The sequence below is a fragment of the Chanodichthys erythropterus genome, chromosome 13 (assembly GCF_024489055.1).
Source record: "Chanodichthys erythropterus isolate Z2021 chromosome 13, ASM2448905v1, whole genome shotgun sequence".
NCBI classification, from domain to species: domain Eukaryota; kingdom Metazoa; phylum Chordata; class Actinopteri; order Cypriniformes; family Xenocyprididae; genus Chanodichthys; species Chanodichthys erythropterus.
Window position 1 is genome coordinate 45,997,210 of NC_090233.1, and position 24,480 is coordinate 46,021,689.

The window sequence follows — 24,480 nt, forward strand, 5'->3', positions numbered from 1 at the left end:
CAACGCCGCCAGGATGAGGGGGAGATGGTGGTGGTGGTAGTGAAAGAGACTGAGCTTTTCCTCTGCACAACGCACATACAGATACAGGAAGATAAGCAACACCTATGAGCCATTCAAGTTTCACAGGCCGTATCAGTAATAAATGATGCATTGGTATCTAAACCACAGAAAGCAAGAGGCGTTATGTAGATCTGATAGATATGGCTTAGGTGTTATAGAGTTCATATTGAGACTACAGGCATTTCTCAAACATACAGGATCATCACATTTCTCACAATTGTCAATCACAACCGTTACAGGCTTTGTAAATGTTAACTGATGGGGAAAAAAAGCAATTCTGTTGCCAGTCTCTTGTACATAAGGAAAACCACATAAACACACAGATGGCATCAACTAGCCTCCCTCTCAGCTCAGGTGGTGTAAAAAAAAGGGGCATACTGGTAAATCCAAGCTCCCTCACGCTGCTGCAGCCACTGCTAATGAGTTGCGACTTCCTGTCACGCTGTTTTTTCTCTCTCCCACTTCTTCCAGGAGAGGAGGCGGATTGTGGAAAGTCGATTTCCTGTGCGGCGGTGCTTGTCGTAATTGCGCCGCGAGGCGGCTTGGTTCGCCAACGGTGACATAGTCGGTGAAAACGAGCAGAAAATCTAACTGTTCCATATCAAGGAATATTTTTACTCTGGCTAATGTGACTTAAATACCTTGTTCCACAGTCGAGTGGGCTGGCACCTGCTGCATGGGAACTGGCCAATTACTGCGCAGTCGCTCTAATTTTCTGATTCAATTAGCATGCTTCAGAGCTTTGCCGTCTAATTGCAAACTACTTCACAGTTACCTCTCTGATTAATCGCTGCCCATCTGCGAGCGATCGGAAACCTTGGTGGAACAAATTCGGGTATTTCAGAATGCCGAGAGCCTGGAGAATCGAAGCCCACCTAGCTGCAGGTTGAACCATGAGCTCTGCTGGGCGCCTCAAAAAAAGCAAGCTGACAGTGGAAACAAATCAATACGCTGTCACCTCTAAATCCACTTAATACACTGGAAGGTTTCGTAAATCAAAGCAGCCATTCAAGAGCTGGGCAACTGTGAAAGGAAGTCATACTAAACAAATGATCAGTCATCCGTAAACTTTGATTAATGTGCTTAAATGTACTCCAAGCAGGTATGATTGAGGAAATGAGGCAATATGAAAAACAGAGTTCTGCATTTTCTTGAAAACAACCCCTGGAGAATACAAAATGATGGTGTTGGTAATCTTTAAACAACCTCTAGACCAACGGATGACACTTATAACGACCCCAGGCTCTGAAAATGTATGAAGACCAGAGGCTATGGACCCTCACACACAGCAGGTTACGCTGTCAAATCAGTGGCGCTTTGCCCAACCTGACCCACGACTCTCTCTGTACGCTAATGCGTACCTATTGACATTCTCAAGGACACGGACACTGGGGTGTTTACATAGTTTTTACACCATGTTACATCATTCCAACCGCTGAGGTATCTGCCCTGACCGAGATGACTTGGCACCTGGTCTTGCCCTCTGCGAGCAAAAGGACTATGGCTGGCTTCCATAAAGACATTTATTTTCATTTTACTACAGTCCTTTTAGCCCTAATGAAAAAGTACAGAGGAAACAACAGTAAGCATATTGCATATTGTTGTCAGTGGTCTGATAATGATGTATAAGGCAGTGGCTGAGGGAGACCATAATTCCAATATGTCAGGTCTTTGATTTGGCCACAATTTGCATGGTTATAATAGCTTATCGACTGGCTCAAGGTTGAGGGAGACCACGGTAGCCAGCAGTAATGACTACGCCGCATGAGTTTATTTCAAGCTGCCGGGGTTCACTCACCCGAGCCCTTTTGTCAATATGCAATTTTGATTCTTCTATGCCCCTTGGAGAGTCTAGGCTAACGGCGAGCACTGCCGTTCCCCACCAACACCCCTTAAACGATTCCTGTATCATACAAACATTTCCCATAAAGATCAATAAAATTGCCATTCATTAACCCTTGAAAATATACAAAGCCGAACGCTAGAATTATTGAACAGGACAATTGGTTTTCATTTTTTTTTTTTTTTTTTGCTACTAAATATGAATTCTTGGTGTTTTTGTTGTTTGAAGGGAAAAAAAATACAATTATAGATTGTATAATATTAGCTTGCCTCCCTAAAGTCTTCCCATTTTTAAGGAGGGTACAGGAAAACAAACATGCCATAGAAGAATTCTAATATGTGCTATATGTGACCCTGGACCACAAAACCAGTCATAAGGGTCTTCTTCTTTTTTTTTTTTTTTAATTGAGATTTATACATAATCTGAAAGCTGAATAAATAAGTTTTCCATTGATGTATGGTTTGTTAAGATAGGACAATATTTGGCATCTGGAATCTGAAGGTGCACAAAAAAAAAAAAAAAAAAAAGAAAATACTGAGAAAATCGCCTTTAAAGTTGTCCAAATGAAATCCTTAGCAATGCATATCCACTCTCAAATATACATTTTTGATATATTTACGGTAGTTCATTTACAAAATATCTTCATGGAACATGATCTTTACTTAATATCCTAATGATTTTTGGCATAAATGAAAAATCGATAATTTTGACACAATATACAATGTATTGTTAGCTATTGCTACAAATATACCCGTGCGACTTATGACTGGTTTTGTGGTCCAGAGTCACATATATGCAATATATGAAATGCTTTATATGCATAGCATATTGTAATAATATTTTCAAACAGCTGGTATGCATGAAAACTAAAGCATACATAAAGAAACCATCCATGATCCATGATGCCTGAAGCAATTAAAACAACCAACAACATTTACAAATGTTAATTTCGTCCTATCCAGGCAAATCATATAAACCACAGAGTAACAGATGGGAACCTATAAACTTTATAAACCTACATAAATACACTGTGCATACACAATACTTCCTACTTGAAATGCTGTCAATTATTATGTTATTATATTAAAAATGAAATTATTAAATTATATACTATTTTAAATGACATTTATTCAATACACAGTGTATGTAGATGCCTATATAAAACCCTGTCAGTGCAGATGCCTCACCAAACACAACTTTAACAAATACAACTGTCTTTTTAGATGTTTTTTGTTATCGTCTGTGTAACACAGCAGCAGACACAACACTACCAAAGACTCTCTCGCTATTTGCTTTTCTGTCTGGTTTTGATTATGTGGATAAACAAACAGCCACCTGTGTGGAGCACTAATGGTTTAATGATGAAGCGTAGCTCAGGACTCTCTTACACTGAGACTGCGTTGAGTGAGACCTCATCACCCCTAACCATTATTTCACACATAGACGATCACACACGTACATCACAACAAACCCACAACTTATAGGGCCAACTTACAAACATATACAAAACACAAGAACGCCAAATTTGTTCTGTACATATGGATACAAAAACTTATGGTGCTTCTTTAATTATGACCGCTTATTATTAGAGATTAATTTTACTGAAAACAGAACATTTTTCTTTTTGTTATATGAAGGTCACACTAAAACTTTTTAACGTGCCTTCATAATTATTTTTTTTTTACTTTTCAAATTATTTGTTTTAAATTAATATCTACATAAAAGTCTTTGTTCTTAAACTATGAACATTTATTGTAAGACATTAAAGAAAGAGTGAAATAAAATCCTTCAATATTTATTTTGTGAAAATGATTTATACCACATTTAAGCCACATGACAACTGTCCCTCAGACATAATTGATCAAAACTAAAAAAATATTTGTGCCTAATAGGGTTTCAAACATTTATGAAACACAATGAGACTTATTTGTCATTGGAGAGCTTGAGATGAGATCAAATATAAGACTTCAAGAAAACATTTCCATTAGAGCTTTTCTTTGTTTTAATTTACAAATAATGAAAACCTGTGAACATATTTAATTGTGTGAATTTATACATAAAATGCCAGCTATGAAATTAGCCTCATCAAACACACACACACAAAAAAAAAAAAAAAACAAGTCTGGCATTCTATTGTTTAAAATGCAATTTCCATAAAAAAAGACGAGATTGTTCATAAAAAATAATAATAAAACTCCTGTAAAAAATCTTCTACATTGTAAAAAGTGGTCACAGTAAAGGAAACAGGCATATACAGTACAGCCACACTACAATGTACATATGTACCTCAAGAAAATGTAGCTTTTATCAACAAAACTGAAATAGCCTACAGTAAGATGTGCAGTAAGTTAAGATAAGTTAGCTGATGGCAGTGGTCGTCCCCACCAGGAGATGAAACTGATCAATTCCAGACGGGAAGCGGTTGGAAAAAAAATAATTATTATCTGACCTTTGACTATCTAACAAAACAATTCACATTATCAGTGCAGAGGCCTGACCTTAGACTTCTTTAAATGGGAGAGTATTGATTGTCTGTGCACAACAGACAAACACCTCACACAGCATGTCTGGGACAGTTCACTCAGTGCACGGACAAGCTGTCTGACGACTGGAACCTGAGCAATTAAACACACACACACGAACACGCACACGCACACACACACACACACACACACACACACACACACACACACACACACACACACACACACACACACACACACACACACACACACACACGTGTACATAAGCAAACAGACCTAAAGAAAGCTCACCGCATGAGTCAACAAACAAACTGAACACTGAATCGACCACTGTATATGAAAGGAACACTCCTTTTGCTTGTGTATGTCATCCAGATTCTTTTGGATCTGATGGCAAGAACTATCAAGGCAAGTATCAATACCAATCTATTAAATGAATTTTGGGGGAGGATAAAATTAGTAATTATAGTCATTTAACATTATATTTGAAAGCCATATTATTATTATATTATTATTTTTTTATGTTAAAACGGTGTAATCCAAATTGGTGGAAATTTTATATGCAATTCAAATACATAAATTTTAGATTTTTTTTGAATGCATGGTCAGTCTTTAACTTATCTTTTACAAACTCATTTAAATAAACTTATAACAAACATCACAGAATCTGACATACACAGTATATTACAATGTTGTCAGTCTTATAATGTGTAACACTAACATTACATTTTTTTTCCCCTGTGGTAAACACATACAGGATTGTTGCTGTAACCACGTTAGTTTTTATTTAATTAATTCTAAATCTAATTAAATTTATGCTTACCGCATTAAATTTGCAAGGGTATGAGTACTATTATCCACTTCATTATTATCATTTTCAGTATACATAACCAAATACGGATGTGTGTCTAAATACTAGCTAGATGGTAGTAAAAAAATAAAAAAAAAAAATAAAAATGCTTCAATGACAACAGAAAATAATTTAGATATTAGATATAATATGAAAAAAGTATGTTCCTTACATGCTATTTCATCTGGTTTTTGCAAACTATATTTTAAGAGAAGTGGCCATAAATATACAGGTCAAAAGTTTCCTAGTGCTGATTTACAAGTCAACTGATATCAATTAGAGGTACTATAGTGGTTCATTTGAAAAAAAAAAGTACTTCTCTGAGCTCCTGAAATGCCTCAAGATAGATGACCTTTTGCACTGACCCCCACAGCATATTGGTAGGTGTATATGAATTCAGATTCAGAATCAATAATAAATGAGACATTTGTTAAAGCAACAGTTAAATATGAGGAAAAAAATTAAATAAAATAAATAGAACCAGACCAACAAGGCAATTCAATACACAAGTAATGAAATTAAATTAAACTAATGTAGCTCAAATTAGGGATAATGATTTTTAAACAGATGATACGTGAGATTACAAAGTGATCCACAAATATGAGGATGAGAACATTTCTCATCAGTTTCTTATTTGAAGGTGAGAAAATAGGTGACACTATTTAAATTCAATAGTGATTTTGAAACCCCCACCCTCCCTTCCTTCTATATGAATGTTTTTTCTCACAAACCTGCTGAGAATGCACAGTTATCTGTCTCGTTCTCAAGTCTCTTTTGCCCACCATCTCTATAGTGTTCACTTGACAAATTAATTCTGTAATGAAGTGTTATAAAGATATTTCAGGAGGGGGAGGGAATGGCAACAAAAAGAGAAGATAAAAAAGAGGGAGAGAAAAAGAATATCAAAGATAATCATAGGAATGAGGTAGGAGTGGCCCTGGGCCATGGGGTCAATCTAAAGCTGAGCTTGTTCAGCCTGCCGCAGGCACTGAGCTGGAACTAAGTAAAGCCAAGCGACCATGGGCATGGAAGCAAGCCAGAGAGCGGGATTCTGCAGGGGGCCGTACTGAGCCCTCTCTCTTTCTTTCTATCGAACTCTAACATTTTCATTAACACACAGGGAGAAAATGAGGGTGAGCCACAGAGAGAAATAGAGAGGGACGGCAATCCATGACGCAAAAAAAAAAAAGAAAAAAAAACAAAAAAAAAAACATACAGACCGTAAGGGGGAAAATAAAAGAGGCTCCTATTTGTGATTGGAGAACTTTGGCAGTTATGTTACTGCATATATTACACACATTTTAGTAGAAACACTCCAAAAGAGAGGGGGTTAAATAGAGACACAATGAGGCGGAGAGGCGCCATTCTGGAGTGATGACTGAGAGACAAAGGAGGCCTGTCAGGCCGGCCAGACAGCTGTGAGTTGGGTGTCAAACTGCCTCCCCAGACCACCATCTGCTGACACCACCAGATGACACAGAAAATAGGATTACAGTAGCAAGGCATAAAAGAAGATGACGACCTAAACTCTGTAATATCATTGTCCAGAAAAAAAATGCAGGCATGGATAAAGATGGAAGAGGTGAATGAGGTCAAAGAAACACTGTTATGGTGCACAAAAATACCACACAGATGAGGAGATCAGAGTTTAATTTGGGATTAAATAAGCGAGATCTAGTGGGAGGCCCTAACAGCAACTGACAAGCAACAGCAACTGACAAGCTTACTGAAAACAGAAGATCGACTCATGTTATTTCATTTCAGGACTCATGTTATTTCATTTCAGATTGTGTTGTTGTTTGGGATAAAGCATAAAAAACTTTTTTTGAGTAACATTACTTAAAAGTATTAAAAAAATAACATCACTGGGTTACAGATAATAATAATAATAATAATAATAATAATAATAATAATAATAATAATAACACTATTTTCATGTCATTAAAACAGAACCAAAGCTTTTACAATAAGACAACAAAGGTGTTAAGATTACATTATACAGTTACATTATTACAGGTTATTTCTTCAATTGTGTTTGTCAGTAAATAAGTTAAATACAACTATTTGAAAAAAGTAACCTGTTAACTTGTTACCTGAAAAAACAACAAAAAACTTGTGGGTAACACTTTGGCAACTTGGCCATTTGACTTTTCTAGAAATTGCAAATGCATGGTTAAAGTCTCGGTGTACACAAACATTTTTTCAATTTTGTTGAGTGACTCGAGACTTTTTGTTTTAAATATTTAGGAAGTTAAAAGTTTATTATTATTATTATGTGGGGTTATTTATTGACTCCTGAATTTCATATAGTGATGGCATTAAGCCTATATAATTATTATTTTAAATATTTAAGGAAATAATGTAGAGTAAAGCTGAATAGCAGTTAAAATAATTATGGCCATTATATATTTGTGTGTGTGTGTATGTGTGTATATATAAATAAAATTCACACTTTTAAGGTGCGGCAAAATATAATGTTGGATGCGGCTTGTAACCGTGTCCACTTCATGCAAAAAATAATTTCAAAAATAAAAATAAAAAGATCATCATATTAGGGGATTCAAAGGACAACAAAGGTCATTGTGTGAATTCCATTTAAAACTGACCTTTGTTTCACCTCATCTACAACTGGAGTCATTGTGAAAGCTAACTACTGCTAACTCATGGATAACTTTCAGTACTCATCAACTCGCGCAATTCATTGAGTAAAAAAAAAAAAAATCATAATGACTGAGTTTGAATGAACATGGGGCTGTACAGAGGGCAGGCTTACCAAACAGAGCCTCAGAGCTGTAGCATTCCATTTGTGTCCAGGAGCTGCTGAGGTGTAAGTCCCTGGAAGGACCCACCCTGCCCCAAGGCTGCTGTCGGTTCCAGCAGGAGCCCAACCGACATGTGACCAGAAACGACACTTTGTGGCCAAAGGTCAGTGCGGATTTCTGATTCTCTGCAAATCTCCCTAGGTATGGCATCCGATTAAAGGCAAAGGGGGGAGTTTAGCCTCCAACCTTAACCTGTTAAGACCCTTGAAGTCTTTTTTCTGACCTAGATTTGACTCTCTCATCTGCGATGTAAGCTATACTAATTACCCACCAATAGCAGCCCTGCACAACTCATTACGATGTTTCCTGGGCGTTTAAGCAGAGGCTGGCGCCAGACTCACTTACTCTTCTAGAAAGGGCAAGGCATTCTCAAACCGTACTTGATAAAGCCATTGTTTCCCTTTGTGCTGGCCATGATGTGCAGTATAGTCATTTGTTTAGGAGAACAACACAAGGATGGATTATACAGCACCATGGATTTGAAATTGGAGTTTTCCAAGTTAGTGATTCCATCTTCAAATGAATCAATAGGGCTCTTTTATAGTAAGCATTTATTAAAGTTAAAGCTGTTGTCCGTAACTTTTTTTTTTTTTTTTGGTTAAAAATTATGCAAAATCAATTTTTGAGCAAATACATAAGCAAGTGTTCAAAACTATCACCTTACCTTAGCCCGATTCACAACGGTAAGCTTGTAATAATGTTTTCTATTTAGAGCGGTACTGGCAGGTTTCCAGTTCGAGCATGCAGCCATTCGTCTTTGCGTCATTACATCACGTCTGTTTGCATAAAGAACAAGTCCCAGCTAGTAGGCTATATCATGTGAGGATGCTGCAGTTGATGGATCATTTATAGCCTTTTAAAGCTATAAGGTAACGCCAAAACACATCAAATACACATAGTCACGCAATGCTGATGTTTACAAACATTAACAATTTGAGAACAAAGTATAACAATAATAATAATTTGCACAGTTTGATGTGATATAAGCGATTGTTAGATGGCGAAAAACGTACGGACAGGGACAGTAAATAAAAGAAGATATTTTGAAGAATGTTCCAACTGTTAATGAAAGTCAATAGGGTTCAAAACACCATTAAACCCCAGTGATTTCCATTATATGGACATCTTTTGTGTTCCAGTGAAGAAAGAAAGTCATAGAAAGGTTTGGAACGACTTTAGCGCACAAATACATTCAGCTACTGAAACCTCGCCAAGCTTACCCATAGGTTTACCTAGACATGCACACACATACGACGTTGGACCCGAAGCAGGATGGCGAGTGCTTGTGCATGAGGGGATGGACAGCAAACCCCCTGCTGATTAGATAAGTCCTAAACCCACTCAAACACATGCAGCGAAGGCCATGTTTTCCACTCACTCTCTGTTTGCCTCTCAGAGGGAGAGGTGATAAGGTGGGCCATTTGGGGGTCATTGCGATTAGACAGCTAGGGAGAGCGCATTCCTGCCAACTCCTCACAGGACAGAGAGGCTTTAACACATCACACACTGACAGGTGTGTTACCGCGAGCCCACAGATATAAAGCTGCGAAATATATTAAAAAGATGTTTCAAGTATTCGCAAGTGAATACTTTGAAGCTAACTGGGCCGGAGTCTAACTCGACCTTCTTGTGGACCCTTTTATCACAAAAGAGCGAGTGCTAAAACAGACATCATTTGCATTTCACATGTTTCAGCTGAAGCCTCTTCACAATCAAGCCGTGTCGGCGCTTGTCGGAGGGCGCACCAAAGGGCGGCGTCTGAGAGGAGGCACCTGGGGTGGCAGCAGGCCCTGCAGGGCTGTAGGGTGTGGGAGGAAGAGAAGACTTGGGATTACAGCTAATAGCATCATGGAGGGATCAGTGCAGCCTATCTCATTACGCCGAGGCACAATGAGCGCAGCGCTCTCAAAGCAGTTTATAATTATGGCTTTCCAGGCCACAAACAAACCTTGCTTATTACCCTTCTTCTCAGCGCTTTAGCTGTAGGAAATCAGCCGCTAATTGCGATATTTCCCTAATACTCAATGCACACGGGTGTCACAGGCTGTTTGCGTCTCGTCCCGCTGACGCTTAATAAAGTTTTTATCTGTCAAGCCGAAGAGTGGGAGACGAGCCAAGGTCACTGCTGCGCTCTACAGCTCGCTGAAGAAAAGGGGGGGAAAACGTTCAGCGTTGTTTACATAATTATATAAATAATATCCTATTTTTCCAGCAAAAAGGGAAACAAATAAATATTTTAATTTTGAGGCTGATTATGGAGCTGAAGGACGTTCAAGGATGTTTCTTCTCTAATCATCATGTGCAATTATGTACGTTCTTAATATATTCTCATTGCATTCTTGTGCATTTTTTCCCTCGCCCACTGTTTTCTATAACAATCATATTAAATGTGCATTTCATTAAATTCAAATTTTATAAAAAAAAAAAAAAAAAAAAAAAAAAGATCACACAGACGGTGGGGGAGGTGGGGCTGGTGCACGCCACAATTGCACACGCATCAAAACATGTGCTGAAATTTAACTAGATGCTCTAAATGTTATCTTTAAAAAAAAAATAAAAAAAATAAAAAATGAAACAAGGAGAGAGCAGTCTAAAAAAATAACACCACAACATAACATGGGATGACACATCGGGTCCTAATTAATTGATTTGTGTTCTCAAACGGAGTATTTTATTATGTGCATTACTGCTGCTTTGATAGTAATTATCATGACTCCTGCAGTTCCCATAACCCTCGGCAGAAGCAGAGACTTCTCACCCTCCCTTATCAAAAGCTGTCAAAGCAAAGCGCCCCATTAGTCTCCAAATGTAATAAATTGGTTGCATGAAACACACTCATAGCACATCTCTTCTGAGGCAAAAGGGGGAGAGCTGTTGCAGGAGGATGTGAAAGGAAAAAAATGGAAATAATAAGTCTAATATCCTCAGATGGGGCCCCTGTCAGAAAGGAGTGAGTAGATGTTGACAGTTGTGTTGCGCGGCGTGGCAGGGGCTCGTCAGTGAGCCATTTATTTGCGCTGATGGACTGATAGAAGCAGACTGCTGCTGATAATAAGGAGTTCTCCCACACTGTCTTCTGTGCATCTGAGTGCTAACAAACCCACTGTGGATCAACAGATTTGTCAATGTTAACTTTGTGCTGGGAGAGCTCAAAGATGGCTGGGCAAGATGTTCACTTCGACATAATACTGTATTCATTTTTTTAAAGAACTGGAAAAAAAAAAAAAAAAAAAAAAAAAAATCAGTGAAAGACAAAAAAAAAAAAAAAAAATACTATAACAAAACAATAATATGCTAGTCGTTTCCATGCAATTATAATGAATGGAGCTTTCAAGCAAAATATGTCTTGTGGCTATGTTAAAAGATGCAAAGGCTTCATAAAATGACCATAATTCTAAAAATATGAGGTAAAGATATCAGATTTGTGAATGAATTGTTCCTTTCTAAAGAAATGGATGATTCAGTTAACAAAACTGACCTGAATGATTAATTCACTCAAATCAACACAATGACTGTAATTTAGCTGCAACAATTCTTGAGTTCAAGTCATGGTGAAACAAAAGTAGCAACATATCTTTTCTTCTGTACTGTATCATAAATCCAAGAGATACAGTACATATTATTGGGAAAAAAAAGAAAAAGGAGGAGCGAGGACTCTTGATGACTGGATGGAGGCAGATCTGAATGTGACCTTGCAGTTGATTGTAAAATAAATAAATAAATAAATAAATAAATAAAGGGTTAGTTCACCCAAAAATGAAAATTCTGTCATTAATTGCATTCCACACCCGTAAGACCTTGTATCATCTTCTGAACACATTTTTGATAAATCAAAAAAAGATATTTTTGATAATATTTGATAAAATTTCAGTAATCGAGGCTTCGTTACGTCATAAGTGTTTGAAACGTTTAGGAATTTCAGTGGTTTAACGTGACTTTGGCAGTTTGATAGACACTCCGAACCACTGATCCGAAACAAAAGATTTGTAAAGCTTTGAAGCTTCATGAAGCAGTGTTTTGAAATCACCCATCACTAGATATTGTTGAATAAAGCTGTTATTTTGATTTCTGGCACTCAAAAAGTATCCTTGTTGCTTCAAAACATTAAGGTTGAACCGCTGTACTCACATGAACTGTTTTAAATACCTTTCTGGGCATTTGAAAGTGTAAATTAACTGTCAATGGAGGCCTCACTGAGCCATCGGATTTTATCAAAAATATCTTAATTTGTGTTCGGAAGATGAACGAAGGTCTTACGGGTGTGGAATGACATTAGGGTGAGTAATTAATTACAGCATTTTCATTTTTGGGTGAAATAACCCTTTAAGCAGACAGAATAACTGGAGAAGTCCTGTAATTTCACCGGAAGACATAGGCAGAACATGTGTAAGAATGGGGAAGGCTTAGCCTTCCCCTGGCCACGGGTCAAAAATTAACGGGGACTTAGGTCAAAAATGCACCTGTGCATTTAAACTAAATCTAGTAATAAAGTGAAAATGAAAATTAAATGAAAAGTGTCAATTGCAGCATTAAATATAGATCTGCTCATGTTGTATTATATTCTTTACACGTTTTATAGAATTGCACATTATAACCAATCACAAACGATTCTGTTGAATTCTGACTGAATTCTGCACTCTTGCGAATACTCTCAGTCTCATCATAAACTGATAAACAGATTTGGTGATTGTGCTCTTAAGACGAGAATCGAAACTAATTAGTTTTTTTTTGAGAAACTGAGAAATACTGCTAATCACACACATATCTGAAGATTTCTTGAATGCAATGGCCAATCAGACGTGTTTAATTTAGAATCCCCTCACCACTCAAAATGCTGGTGTTTTTTTTTCTTGTATTTAACTTGTAACAAAAAAAGAGTAGATATTATGTAGGCTAAATAAGACATTCACTGTACAGTAAGCTTAATCGATTAGCAGAACTTAGTGAGATTGCGCTGAATTAAGATGACAGCTTAGTGCAGTGGTTCCCAACCCTGGGGTCGCGACCCCCACTAGGGGTCGCTAATAATTTTCGAGGGGTCGCCAGTCGCCAATCTTTTTTTTTTTTTAAAGAGCACGATAAATTAATTCTGATTAAAATAATTCTGAAAAAAAAAAATGTAAAAAAATTAAACATGACAAAAAAAAAATCCTTAACGCCGAGAATTTTGCAACATATCGCGAGAGTGGGAAGATACAGACGTAACTTCGAAAAAAAAACGAGGCAAAGAGAAAATATGGCAAAGCGGCGAGGAGAAGATAAAAATGAATGCGCTAAAAAGAAAACAAGGCCTTATTTAGACAGTTATCTTGAATTTGGTTTCATTGAAGCGATGGACAAGGTGAGAATTGAGTGTGTAATCTGTGGTGAGAGACTAGCGAATGAAAGCATGAAGCCCTGCAAACTAATGAGACATCAGAGCACCAAACACCCACAGACGGTGGGTAAACCTACAGAATTTTTCCTGAGGAAAAAAGAACTTGTTATGTCAAATAGACCCCAGAACATAATAGATGTTTTTACAAGAGCTGGAAATGAAAATAGACAGGCAACGGTTGCATCCTTCGAGTGCGCTCTCTTAATTGCCCAATCAAAAAAGCCACACACCATCGGGGAAACTCTGCTCAAACCCGCATGTGTAAAAATGGCAGAAATAATGTGCGGGGCACAGGCAGCTTCAAAACTAAAAACTGTACCTCTGTCTAATAATACAATAAAGCACAGAATCGACAGAATGGCAAATGATGTTGAGAACACACTGATTGAAAAGTTAAAGATGCACCCATTTTCCATCCAACTTGACGAAACGTCTACTGTGGCGGATGAAGCAGTCCTCATTGCATATGTGCAGTACGTTGATGACTCCGAACTAAAGCAGGACATACTTTTGTCGACTAATTTGTCTACAACAACACGAGGAGAAGATATTTTCCACGCGATTGACACGTACTTCACAAAGAATCAGATTCCCTATAATAATTTAGTCGCATGCTGCACTGATGGAGCTGCTTCAATGATGGGAAAAAACAAGGGCTTCAATGCACGTTTGAAAGAAAAAGCACCCTACTGTCTTGTGTTTCACTGTATGATACACCGTCAAGCCTTGGCCAGCAAACACCTCTCTGATGAACTTAATGAAACAATGAAGACAGTTGTAAAGATCGTTAACTTTATAAAAGCCCGCCCGGTAAACAAGCGAATCTTTGCGGAGCTGTGTGAAGATGAGGTGCATCAGACACTCCTCCTTCATACCGAAGTGCGCTGGCTATCAAGAGGCCAAGTGTTGGTTCGTTTTATTGAACTAAAAGAAAAAATAAAAGAGTTCCTGAAAATGAACAATCAGAAGCTGTTTGACGAAATGACAGATGCATTTCTCATCAGAACGTCATACTTGGCGGATATTTTCAGCCTCTATAATGAAACAAACAAGCGCATGCAGAGCGCGGATGCAAATGTGCTGGAATGCAAGGAAATTATTGACGCATTTGTGCATAAAGTGGACTTTAGGAGGAATAAGCTGATGAAACGAGACCTACACCATTTTCCATCACTTCTTAAACAGACCGGGGGAAATTTGCCTGAATCCTTGAGCAAGGAGTTCATACTTCACATGGAACGGCTACAGAAAGAGATGACGTCACGGTTTTCGGATGTTGATGAACATGTCGCTAAATGCGCATGGGTAATGGATCCATTCACTGCGCAGGAGGAGGACGTGGAGTATTTACAAGCGGAGGACGAGCTCTTGGATATCAAGTCTAATTCTCTTCTGAGGAGATTCTTCAATGAACACGGGTACAAACGGTTCTGGCTGGTGAAAGGACCTAACGTCGCACCCAAGCTTGCGCACCATGCTACAACCAGACTCATCCTGCCATTCGCCACAACATACCTGTCCGAGACTGCTTTTAGTTCTCTGGTAACCATCAAAACGAAGGCACGCAACAAGCTGGATGTGCACCATGACTTTCGTATGGCTGTCACGAAAATCATGCCTAATATACAATCTCTAGCCCTGGATATGCAGGCCCAGACTTCACATTAAATAGTCACATTAAAACAATTAAATAAGGGCTTTAATTCAACCAGGAACAAGAGAAAAGGCATGAAAAAACATAACTTACAATATGTAAATATTTATTATGCAGTGGTTATTGTTGTGTTTTAATTGGTGAATGTTTTTAGTTTTTAGAATGCAAAACAAAAAATACATTAATTCTCTGAATAAGTGATATTCATGTTAGTAAATTTTAATTTGCTTCTGTTTGTTCATCAGTTAAAAAGCACAGGCTGAAAACAAAAGTCGGTCATTGTGAACCCTTGCATGTTGTTACACGTTTAAGGTAATAAGTGAAATGGATAGATTTGATATTTACGCTAACAGATTAAAATGTGCTGTTATTTGCTCAACGGGTTTAGGAAAATAAATGGAATCTGTTGTTGGAAAAACTCAGTAGTTGCAAGTTGCAGTTAATTGTTTGCATTCTGGTGTTATTAAAAACTTAAACAACTGACAGTCACATTAAGCTGATGTCTATACTGGTGTATTTGAATGGGGGGGGGGTCATGGGGGTCGTTAAGATTTTTCAGTGTTAAAATAGGGGTCTCTTGAAAAAAAGGTTGGGAACCACTGGCTTAGTGAATATAAAGGAAGCGCTTTTATGCACGCTTTCTAAGCGATATATAATTCATTCCGAATTTGAAGAAAACGCATGATTTGCTGCATTAGGTAAGGCAATAGTAAGGCTATTTATTATTCAAACTGGCTGCCATGCCAAATCACGCATACAGTATGCTTGCCTGTTCACATTATAGTGGTTTGTGAACATAACCACTTTAAAAACAAGATAGTTTATGCTGGGATGTGTAAGAATGTGTAAGGTGACATGTAACTATTTCATGACATTCTAATCAGAGTTGGTTCACCCTCAGCCTGTGCTGGAAGATCAAGTTAAACTATTTTGATTAAAAATAATGAGGTCAAATAAATAAATAAACAGATGCACATTTGAATGAATCAAAGTAAGATCAATAAAATGTGCTTAGAAAATAGATATTCTCTAGAATTTATTTTACAGAATTTTCATTCCTGCTGACTTTGGAGGGGAAGCTTTTCAAGAAATAGCAACTTAAATTTCGGTCTGTTTTTTAAACTTTCAAATGGCTTCAGAAGATTTGAGATACAGTGCTGTCATCATGCTACTGCATTGAAAACTTCAGTTCATCCTAATTACAATGAAAAGAGCGACAAGTACATTATTTTGTGTCATTTTTTTTTTTTTTTTTGGGGGGGGGGGGGGGGTGAACGGTTCCTTTAAGTGCCAGTTTGTATGCACTGCAGCAAATTCATATTTGCTGATATGCACTGTGAGACAATAACCAAGCAACACCACGTCAGAGCAGCAAATTGTATTGAGTATGTAATTTGCTGTCCAATGCAGTTTATTTTCTCTCCATTTCACTCACCCTTCTGTTTCCATGGAAGTGTTTGTTTTCATGTGTAACAGGTTCAATGTTAGAGAGACAAACTCCTAATCCTTTCCCTCAAGCCATGGCTTGAATACTCTCATCTATAGTGTCTCACAGCTCTGTGATTAACTAGCAGCAAATCCTGAGGAAAAAAATAGGAAACAATCTGATGATCAGATCTTACCCTGATTAACCCCAAAACGTTCACTGAAAGGGCAAAGGCAGGACAACTCTTTACAATTCAAACAACTACAATCTAGGATTGGGAACCTGAAATGTAAATTTTGTTGAAATGCAGCATTTATAAATCATAAACAAAATGCTAGAGCTTTATATTAATGGAGATGTGTGATTGCTGTCCATCTGCAGGGTTAAGGGTCTTGGTTTAATCCTCTGCTTTAGCTATAGCATGCACCATATGGCTCAATGAGATCCATGTCCTAATCTGTCGCTGACCTCTGTCTGACTGCATGATAACGCATGGTGTTTAATATGATGTACACTTCTGTGTTAAGAAGCTTGGGCTGTACCAGGAAAGATATATGTTTAAACAAGTGTGGTCACTCGTTGACTTTTCAACTCATTGACTCAGTATGTTTTGTATATCAGTTAAAAACAACAAAAACACAAACAAAAATAGCTTTTTTATATACAATTCATTCTAGAAATTCTGAACTGCTATTACCTGAAGTGCTGTTTCATAATGCATTTAAAGATACAAATGTTTAATGAGCACTTTTAACAAAAACATGGTTTACAAATGGCATACTCATCATGATATAAAAACAGAATCAAAGAGAAAAAAAGATTTATTAAGAAGATAAATCACATTCCAGTGTAACACGTATCCTCTACCAGAATTTAAAAACAAAAATCAAATACAGAAAAGACGCTGCCAACATTCCCTCTTTACTGGTTAACAGTAGTTGGGAGGTAAATGTTGGCCTCTAATACACTGTAAAACCAAACAATGAAATTAATTAAATGAGTTTGTTTCACTCAAATATTAATGAAAGTCCATTGTACTTAATAGAATAAAGTTGTGTGAAGTCAAAATGTCACTGCAGTAAGCTGAACTTAATATAATTGAGTTGAGTTGCAGCAGATTTCTAATTCCCAGCATATTTTGTGTCAGACTGTATAAATAAATGTCAAGTGTTATTTTGTGTGTTTTTGCACAAGATTAACATAAGGAGACATAAGTTAGAGTTTAAAGTTGTGTTATGTTGGGACTGACATATGTTAGTTTTGTAGGGTTACTATTGTGGTGAAGAGTAGAGCCTGAGGTTAGGTTGAGGATGGGCAGCAACATTTTTAAGACCACATATACTGTATGTTGTTTGGATTATATACATGCAAGTATATAATGACAGACTCTTTAGTTATAATAGCATGTGTTATTTGCAATCTAATATTAAAAAAAAAATACGAATGTGATGTGTATGCAAATCAACTGTATGTAATTAACTTTACGATGAGTGGAACCAAGCTGAGAACTGTGGGAGCAAAGGCCGGTGATGTGATTGATAATGAGAGACACCTGTGCACCACACTGGCCTTGGTCCACTTCCACGGCTATTGGCCACGACCCAATTGTCACAAAAAAAAAAAAAAAAAAGAAAAAAGATAAATAATATATATAATAATAATAATAATAATAATAAAAAAAAAGGTTCTACTAACTTAAATAAATGACTTAGTTTAAGTAAATGTTTTAAGGTAACACATTTCTTCAAATGTTTTGAGTATTCTGAACTTGAGTTTTACAGTGTATGCAGTAATACCTAGAAGGCCTCATGGTCAAGTCTGGGATAAAAATGTGATTATAAAATGGTTGATGTTGCAGAACTTTGTTCCATTTTTCTTTGAACCCTGTTGAACTCATTTCTATTCGCACTAGCTCATCCCACACTTTAAGGAATGATGAATAAAAATGGAATGTGAGGATAGGAAACAGACAGCAAATAATTTGTAGACATAAAAATGTGTTCAAGTGAAAAATATCCAAAATTTAATATTGCCCTATAAATTATGTGAGATTTACTTTATGTGCTGTACATTTTGTGAAAGTAGAAAGGAAATGAGAATGGATAAAAAATGAGATGAGAGGAAATGAGAATGGATACAAGCTGGATACAAAAACTACATGTCCAACTTGACCCATAAGGCTCAGCAACAAGTTCCTATTTTATACAAAATGTACACTCTAAAAAATGCTGGGTTAAAAACAACCCCAGTTGGGTTGAAAATGGACGAACCCAGCGATTGGGTTAAATGTTTGCCCAACCTGCTGGGTAGTTTTATTTAAACCAACTTTTATTTAAAAATTGCTATATGGCTAGCTTAAAATTAACCCAAAATAGTTGGGAAATTAAAAACCAGATGCAATTAGAGACAACAATAATAGACAAAATGTGAATGTTTATTAATAAGCTTTAACATTTTATTAATATAAATTTAATAGTTTAATAGTTTATTAATATACATTTATTAATAAGCAATTTAATAAATGTTTATTGTTTAACATTAATAAATGTTCATTTCCAACATACTTTGGGTTAATGTTAATTAAGCAATACAGTAATTTTTAAACAATAGTTGAGTTAAGTAAAAACAACCCAATTGCTGGGTTTGTCCATTTTCAAATCAACTTGGATTGTTTTTAACCCAGCATTTTTTAGAGTGTATAATTACATAAATAAATGGTTAGTAGTACAGCTGAGAGTAGGGCTGTTGTAAAAGAAAAGACTGGGAATGTTAAAGGACGGCGAAAGCTTTTTACCTCCGGCAGCTAAGGCTTCAATCACAATAGCTTGGATAAAATGTGTCTACCCTATAGACTCATTATGACAGTACAATATGTCACACACACAAAGAGACAAAATATGTCTTCCATTCTCCCATAGGGACACACGCACAGCATATTGATTTCTGCCTTGAAAGGGAAGCGAACACGCCATTCACGGCTTACAGTCGAAAAGGTTTTTTCTCCAAATTGTAAACGTAAACAACAAAGACGTATGTTGATTCAAACCTCTGATAAATTCATCTTAAACTACAAAAAAGCATATATTGATTGGTTGAAGGGTGATCAATGCTAACTGACTGTGATCTGGTGGACACTCACAACAGTAGAACATGGAAAGCTGTTGTGATCAGCTGAGGTTAGGATTCAAAGAAACCGGTGTCATTTTCTAGGATCTGTCAAGGTTCTGAACTGTGGTAAAGACGTGGAAGCTGTCAAAGCCAGACAGACGACATTTTGGTGCGTTAATGTACTTAACGCAATGCACAAGTTCAGCATAGACAGAGAGGCTTGTTTATCCAACAAGCAGTGTTAAAGAGGATAGATTCACCATCCTCTTTTATTGCTGCCTTCCTATTAAAAGCCTTCCTATCTCCTCTCCTATTACAGCTTCACAATTCATCTAAATAAAACAGGAACTACAATATGGCCTAGTATTCAAAATAGTATGATTTGATTAATAAAAATATAGTATGTACCTTCAAATCCAAATAGCTCCCTTTTGGCTCAATTGAAAGAGATCTGAGTTTTGAGGCAATTTGTAGTCAAACACCACTTGTTTAAGCTGATGAACATGAGTTTTATGTGATTTTAGCCTTGACATCTAAGTAGTATAAGCAATATGAAAATGTTAAATATTTATATCACAGTTCGAATAGCAATCACAAAATTTGTTTCAATATTTGTTTTCGACCAAACTGTGCACTTATGCGACATCAACTTATACAACAACTTCCCCGCTTGTTTGCTATGTGATCCCATCTAGAGATTGACACAATTCCGAGGGTGTAAGGAGCGAGACAATGAGTGTGGGATGAGATGACATAAAACTCCTTTTACAGCACAATGTTCCTGCATGGTGCGTTCTTTAATCGGAGGGCTCATTACATAAAGCCAAGAGCCAAGTGGGTCAGGCCCTGCCACTCATTCCGTGAAGCAAACGGATCAAAGATGTTTAGGCTTTAAAGAGGAATAGAAAAAGACATGTTTGAAGAGGAATAGAAAATGAAGGCCATGTCTTCTGATCCCCAACAAGGGAGAGCAGCCGTGAAAAATTATAGTCGACTGCACAAAAACGCCATCAAACTTTCATTCTGCTCCACCATTGGGACTTATAAAAAGAGCATGAAATTGAGAAAAAGGAAACACAGGGAGTCGCTGCTCTGTGATATAGAGTCAATATGTATATTGATAACAACTTGATACTTTCTCATGGGTTCTCTGGTAAAATAGAAGGGTGAATGACTACAGATCTACGTATTTGTATGAATGTATGCAAATAGAAAGAGCACATTAATTTAAATGGAAACAAAATGGCCAAAATCTTTATGTATAAATAATAATAATAATGTATAATTAATAATAATAACTGGCCTAATTTGCAGAAGTGAACTGCTTTTAATGCAGGAATATTAAAATAGATTTATTTTAATATATAAAGTATATTTAAAGGAATGTTATGGAATCAAATCAAGTTAAGATCAAATGACAACATTTGTGGCACAATGCTGATCACCACAAAAATTCATTTTCAATTTAAAGTCATTTTCTTCAAAAAGCAATAATCTGGACTATAGTGAGAGACTTATAATAGAAATAAATGGGGCTCACCGTTTCAAAAAGTGACTTTGTAACATGATTTTAGTGTGGAAAAAAATAGCTGATCTTTTCTATGTAAAGTCTTTTCCAAATTTTTCAACTTTACCTTTGCCATGACAACCTTAAAATGACGATTTAGCTTTATATCTAAATTAACACAGTTTTAACATTAGAAATAATGTCCCCATTCACTTCCCTTGTGAGTTTACCATAAACATTTCAATGAGTCGAAATTACGTTTTGTGTTAATCAATATTATGCAACAAATGTAGTAGATATTGAACCCGGAATAATCCTTTATTTTGCCCATTATTTTGTTATAGCATGCATTCTTATTGCTGCTTGTATCGAAGGAAACTAACTTCAGTGAGCAGCTTGCATTTTTTTGTATCTCCTGCAACACATCCACAGCAAATGAAAGTGCTATATGTGTGTACGTTTTGTTAGCGAAAAAAAAAAAAAAAATCTGAAATGAACAAAACTAAATTAGTATCTGCTAAATGACAAATCCCTGATTACTGAACCTTTGTAATGTTCATATTAGGAACATTCAGATCCAGATGGCAAACCAATTCCCACCTAGAGATGCGCACAACTATACATTTTCAAAATCAAAATAGTTTCCTGAATGAGTAGTCGACTGATCACCTTAAGATAGGCGTTTGTTTGCGACCAGACAATTTGTCTAGTGTGAATCATTTCTATACCTGACATGATCCTTTAGAATAACTTTTGGTCATAAAAATGTGCTGAATAAAGCTCACAAAGTTCAAGTTCATGAATTTGGCCTGGGAATCCAGACCAAAACCAGCATCCACTTGAAAGGAGGGTGGGAAAGTACAACCAAGATCTGTCATTCACAATGGAAGATCAAACAAGTGGATTTTGCTGCATCAGAGGTACATGGTTAAAGGCATTCAATGACATAGAGACACTGGGCCCTGTGGACCACTGAATAAAGCAAGTCTATAGACTGAATGCAACATGCGCCAGTAACTCTCCATTGAGCAAAATACATGGACCAGTGACATTGTATACGTCAGCAATATGCACCAGTGAACTTGCACAAATGGCTCAAACGACTGCATGCCAACAGTTTCAATCAAACACATCTTTATTAGGACATTTGAGGAGAACTAGGATGAAGTTAGCATAATTTATAGAATCTTCAAATTAGTCTCCCCCCCCCCCCCCTCCCCTCCCCCCATGTAATACATGCAGCTAAATCCCATTAAAACTGCATTACTTTGTTTCAGGGTCTTGCTCATGAAGTTGAAACAAAGCCGATTTAAAAAGAACTCTGCTTCCAACCATGAAAGGTGAAAAAGACAAAAGACATAATGAGCCAAAAAAAAAAAGAATATATCAACTGACAAATATCTAGTACTACATCAAAGGAGGCTTATTTTTTTTTAACAAAGTTATTCTCTCTTCTTGTGATCCTCACATTGTAAATGCAATTAGGGTTAATTACCCACCTGTGTTGGGATTCTTGTAGTGGTGCAGAACAGATAATTACAGTTCAGGTACGCATTAACTAACTTTTGTTAACAATTAATCACTGTTTACATACTGGACACTGTTCTCTTTGTAATTAATGATCAGTTCTAGCAATGAGTAATCTCATCTTAACCCAGGTAAGGCAAAAGAGAGCCTGTGTTTCAAACACTTGGATATAATGGGAATGTCATGAAGTAAAACTGCGAGTGATCAGAGGTTTCTGAGATCTACCAAATACATGAGGAGCTAAGGTGTCACAGCATGTGTTAGATCTGACTGAGATGTTAATGTTTTTCAAGGCTCATTAAACAATTTTTTTGTTTCTTTTAAACAAATAAGGGACACTCACACTAGATTTTAAACTGCCAAAATTATTTTAGACATTTAATATAAGCAAATTCTTTATTTAATTTATTTATATTTACATGAAAAATATAATTGAATATTGATATATGGTAAGCATAATTTGAATAACAATATAAAATCTTAATTTAAATATATTATAATGTAGTATAATATTTGCATCAATAAATTGCAGAATACATATTCATATTATATATTATATATATATACACACACAAATCACTGTTCAAATCACTTCCATGGCCAACTTGACTGGCCTGCACAGAGTCCTGACCTCAACTCGACAGAACACTTTTAAGCCGCGGTCACACTAGACTTTGAACGTGCAAAATTTCTTCGGATGCTGTAACGGTCGTGATATGACATCACGGTCTACTGTGTCTTTTTTATAAATATGAAGTATTTATAAGTAATATATTCAAAATGTAAAAAATATAGAACAAACTCAACTTTACTGCAAAAATATAATTCTTTTAATTCAGCCAAGAGGTTATGCCGTGACGAATCAATCTTCTACTGGTCGCACATCTTCACGTGATGTGAATTCGCAGGTCAGAATGGAAGTCAATGGAATGAAAAGTGCAGTGTGACCGCACCTTTAGGGTGAATTAGAGTGGAGACTGTGAGCCAGGCCTTCTCGCCAACATCAGTGCCTGACCTCACAAATGTGCTTCTAGAAGAATGGTCAAAAATTCCCATAAACACACTCCTAAACCTTGTGGAAAGCCTTCCCAGAAGAGATGAAGCTGTTATAGCTGCAAAGAGTGGGCCAAATCCATTTTAAACCCTACGGATTAAAATGGGATGTCATTAAAGGTCATGTGCACGTAATAGGCAGGCATATATATATATATATATATATATATATATATATATATATATATATACTTATTTATTTTTTATTTATTTATCTTTTTTAAAGAAGTGTCTTGCTTAGGCTGAATTTATTTGATCAAAAGTACAGTCAAAATACTGCGAAATATTATTACAAAATATAAAATAACAGTTTTCAATTTTAACATATTTACAAATACTGAGCATCATTACTCCAGTCTTCAATGTCACATGACCCTTCAGAAATCATTATAATATGCTTGTTGAAACTAGTAAAAACTGTTGTGCCGCTGAATATTTTAACCATCTACTCAAGCTCCATTTTTCTCTTTTTGATTGAATTTAACAGCTTTCTAAACCTATTCTAATGCAAAGCAAAATGAGAGTTTTGTCTATGTTTGATCCTCAGTGGCATTTATATCAATCATCTTTTGACTAAAAATTTGTCAGGTCAGCATTCACCAAACTTGAACATTTGTATGCAGCATAAGAAAATAATTCTCTGCATATCCTTACATAGTCACTCTCTTGATTTTGTGTGCTTATGAATGGAGGTGAATGAAACACAAAAGTGTGGTGTGACTGCCCCTTTAAACTAATATCATGTTGCACCCTGGGTTTAAAACATGAGA

The 24,480-nt window shown here is 36.4% G+C and overlaps 2 protein-coding genes across 7 annotated transcripts in view; one reads left to right on the forward strand and one right to left on the reverse strand.

Annotated features, from left to right (window-relative positions):
- The window catches only part of nr2f1a (nuclear receptor subfamily 2, group F, member 1a), a 143,524-nt gene that overhangs the window by 53,965 nt on the left and 65,079 nt on the right, over positions 1 to 24,480 (forward strand). For all 3 annotated transcript variants that reach the window (XR_010896927.1, XR_010896928.1, XR_010896926.1), the window contains exon 4: positions 8,051 to 8,161. The gene's annotated coding sequence lies outside the window, so the exon portion shown is untranslated. The remainder of the gene's footprint in view (positions 1 to 8,050; positions 8,162 to 24,480) is intronic.
- Positions 1 to 24,480, reverse strand: part of arb2a (ARB2 cotranscriptional regulator A) — a 198,276-nt gene that overhangs the window by 29,917 nt on the left and 143,879 nt on the right. The window lies entirely within an intron of this gene.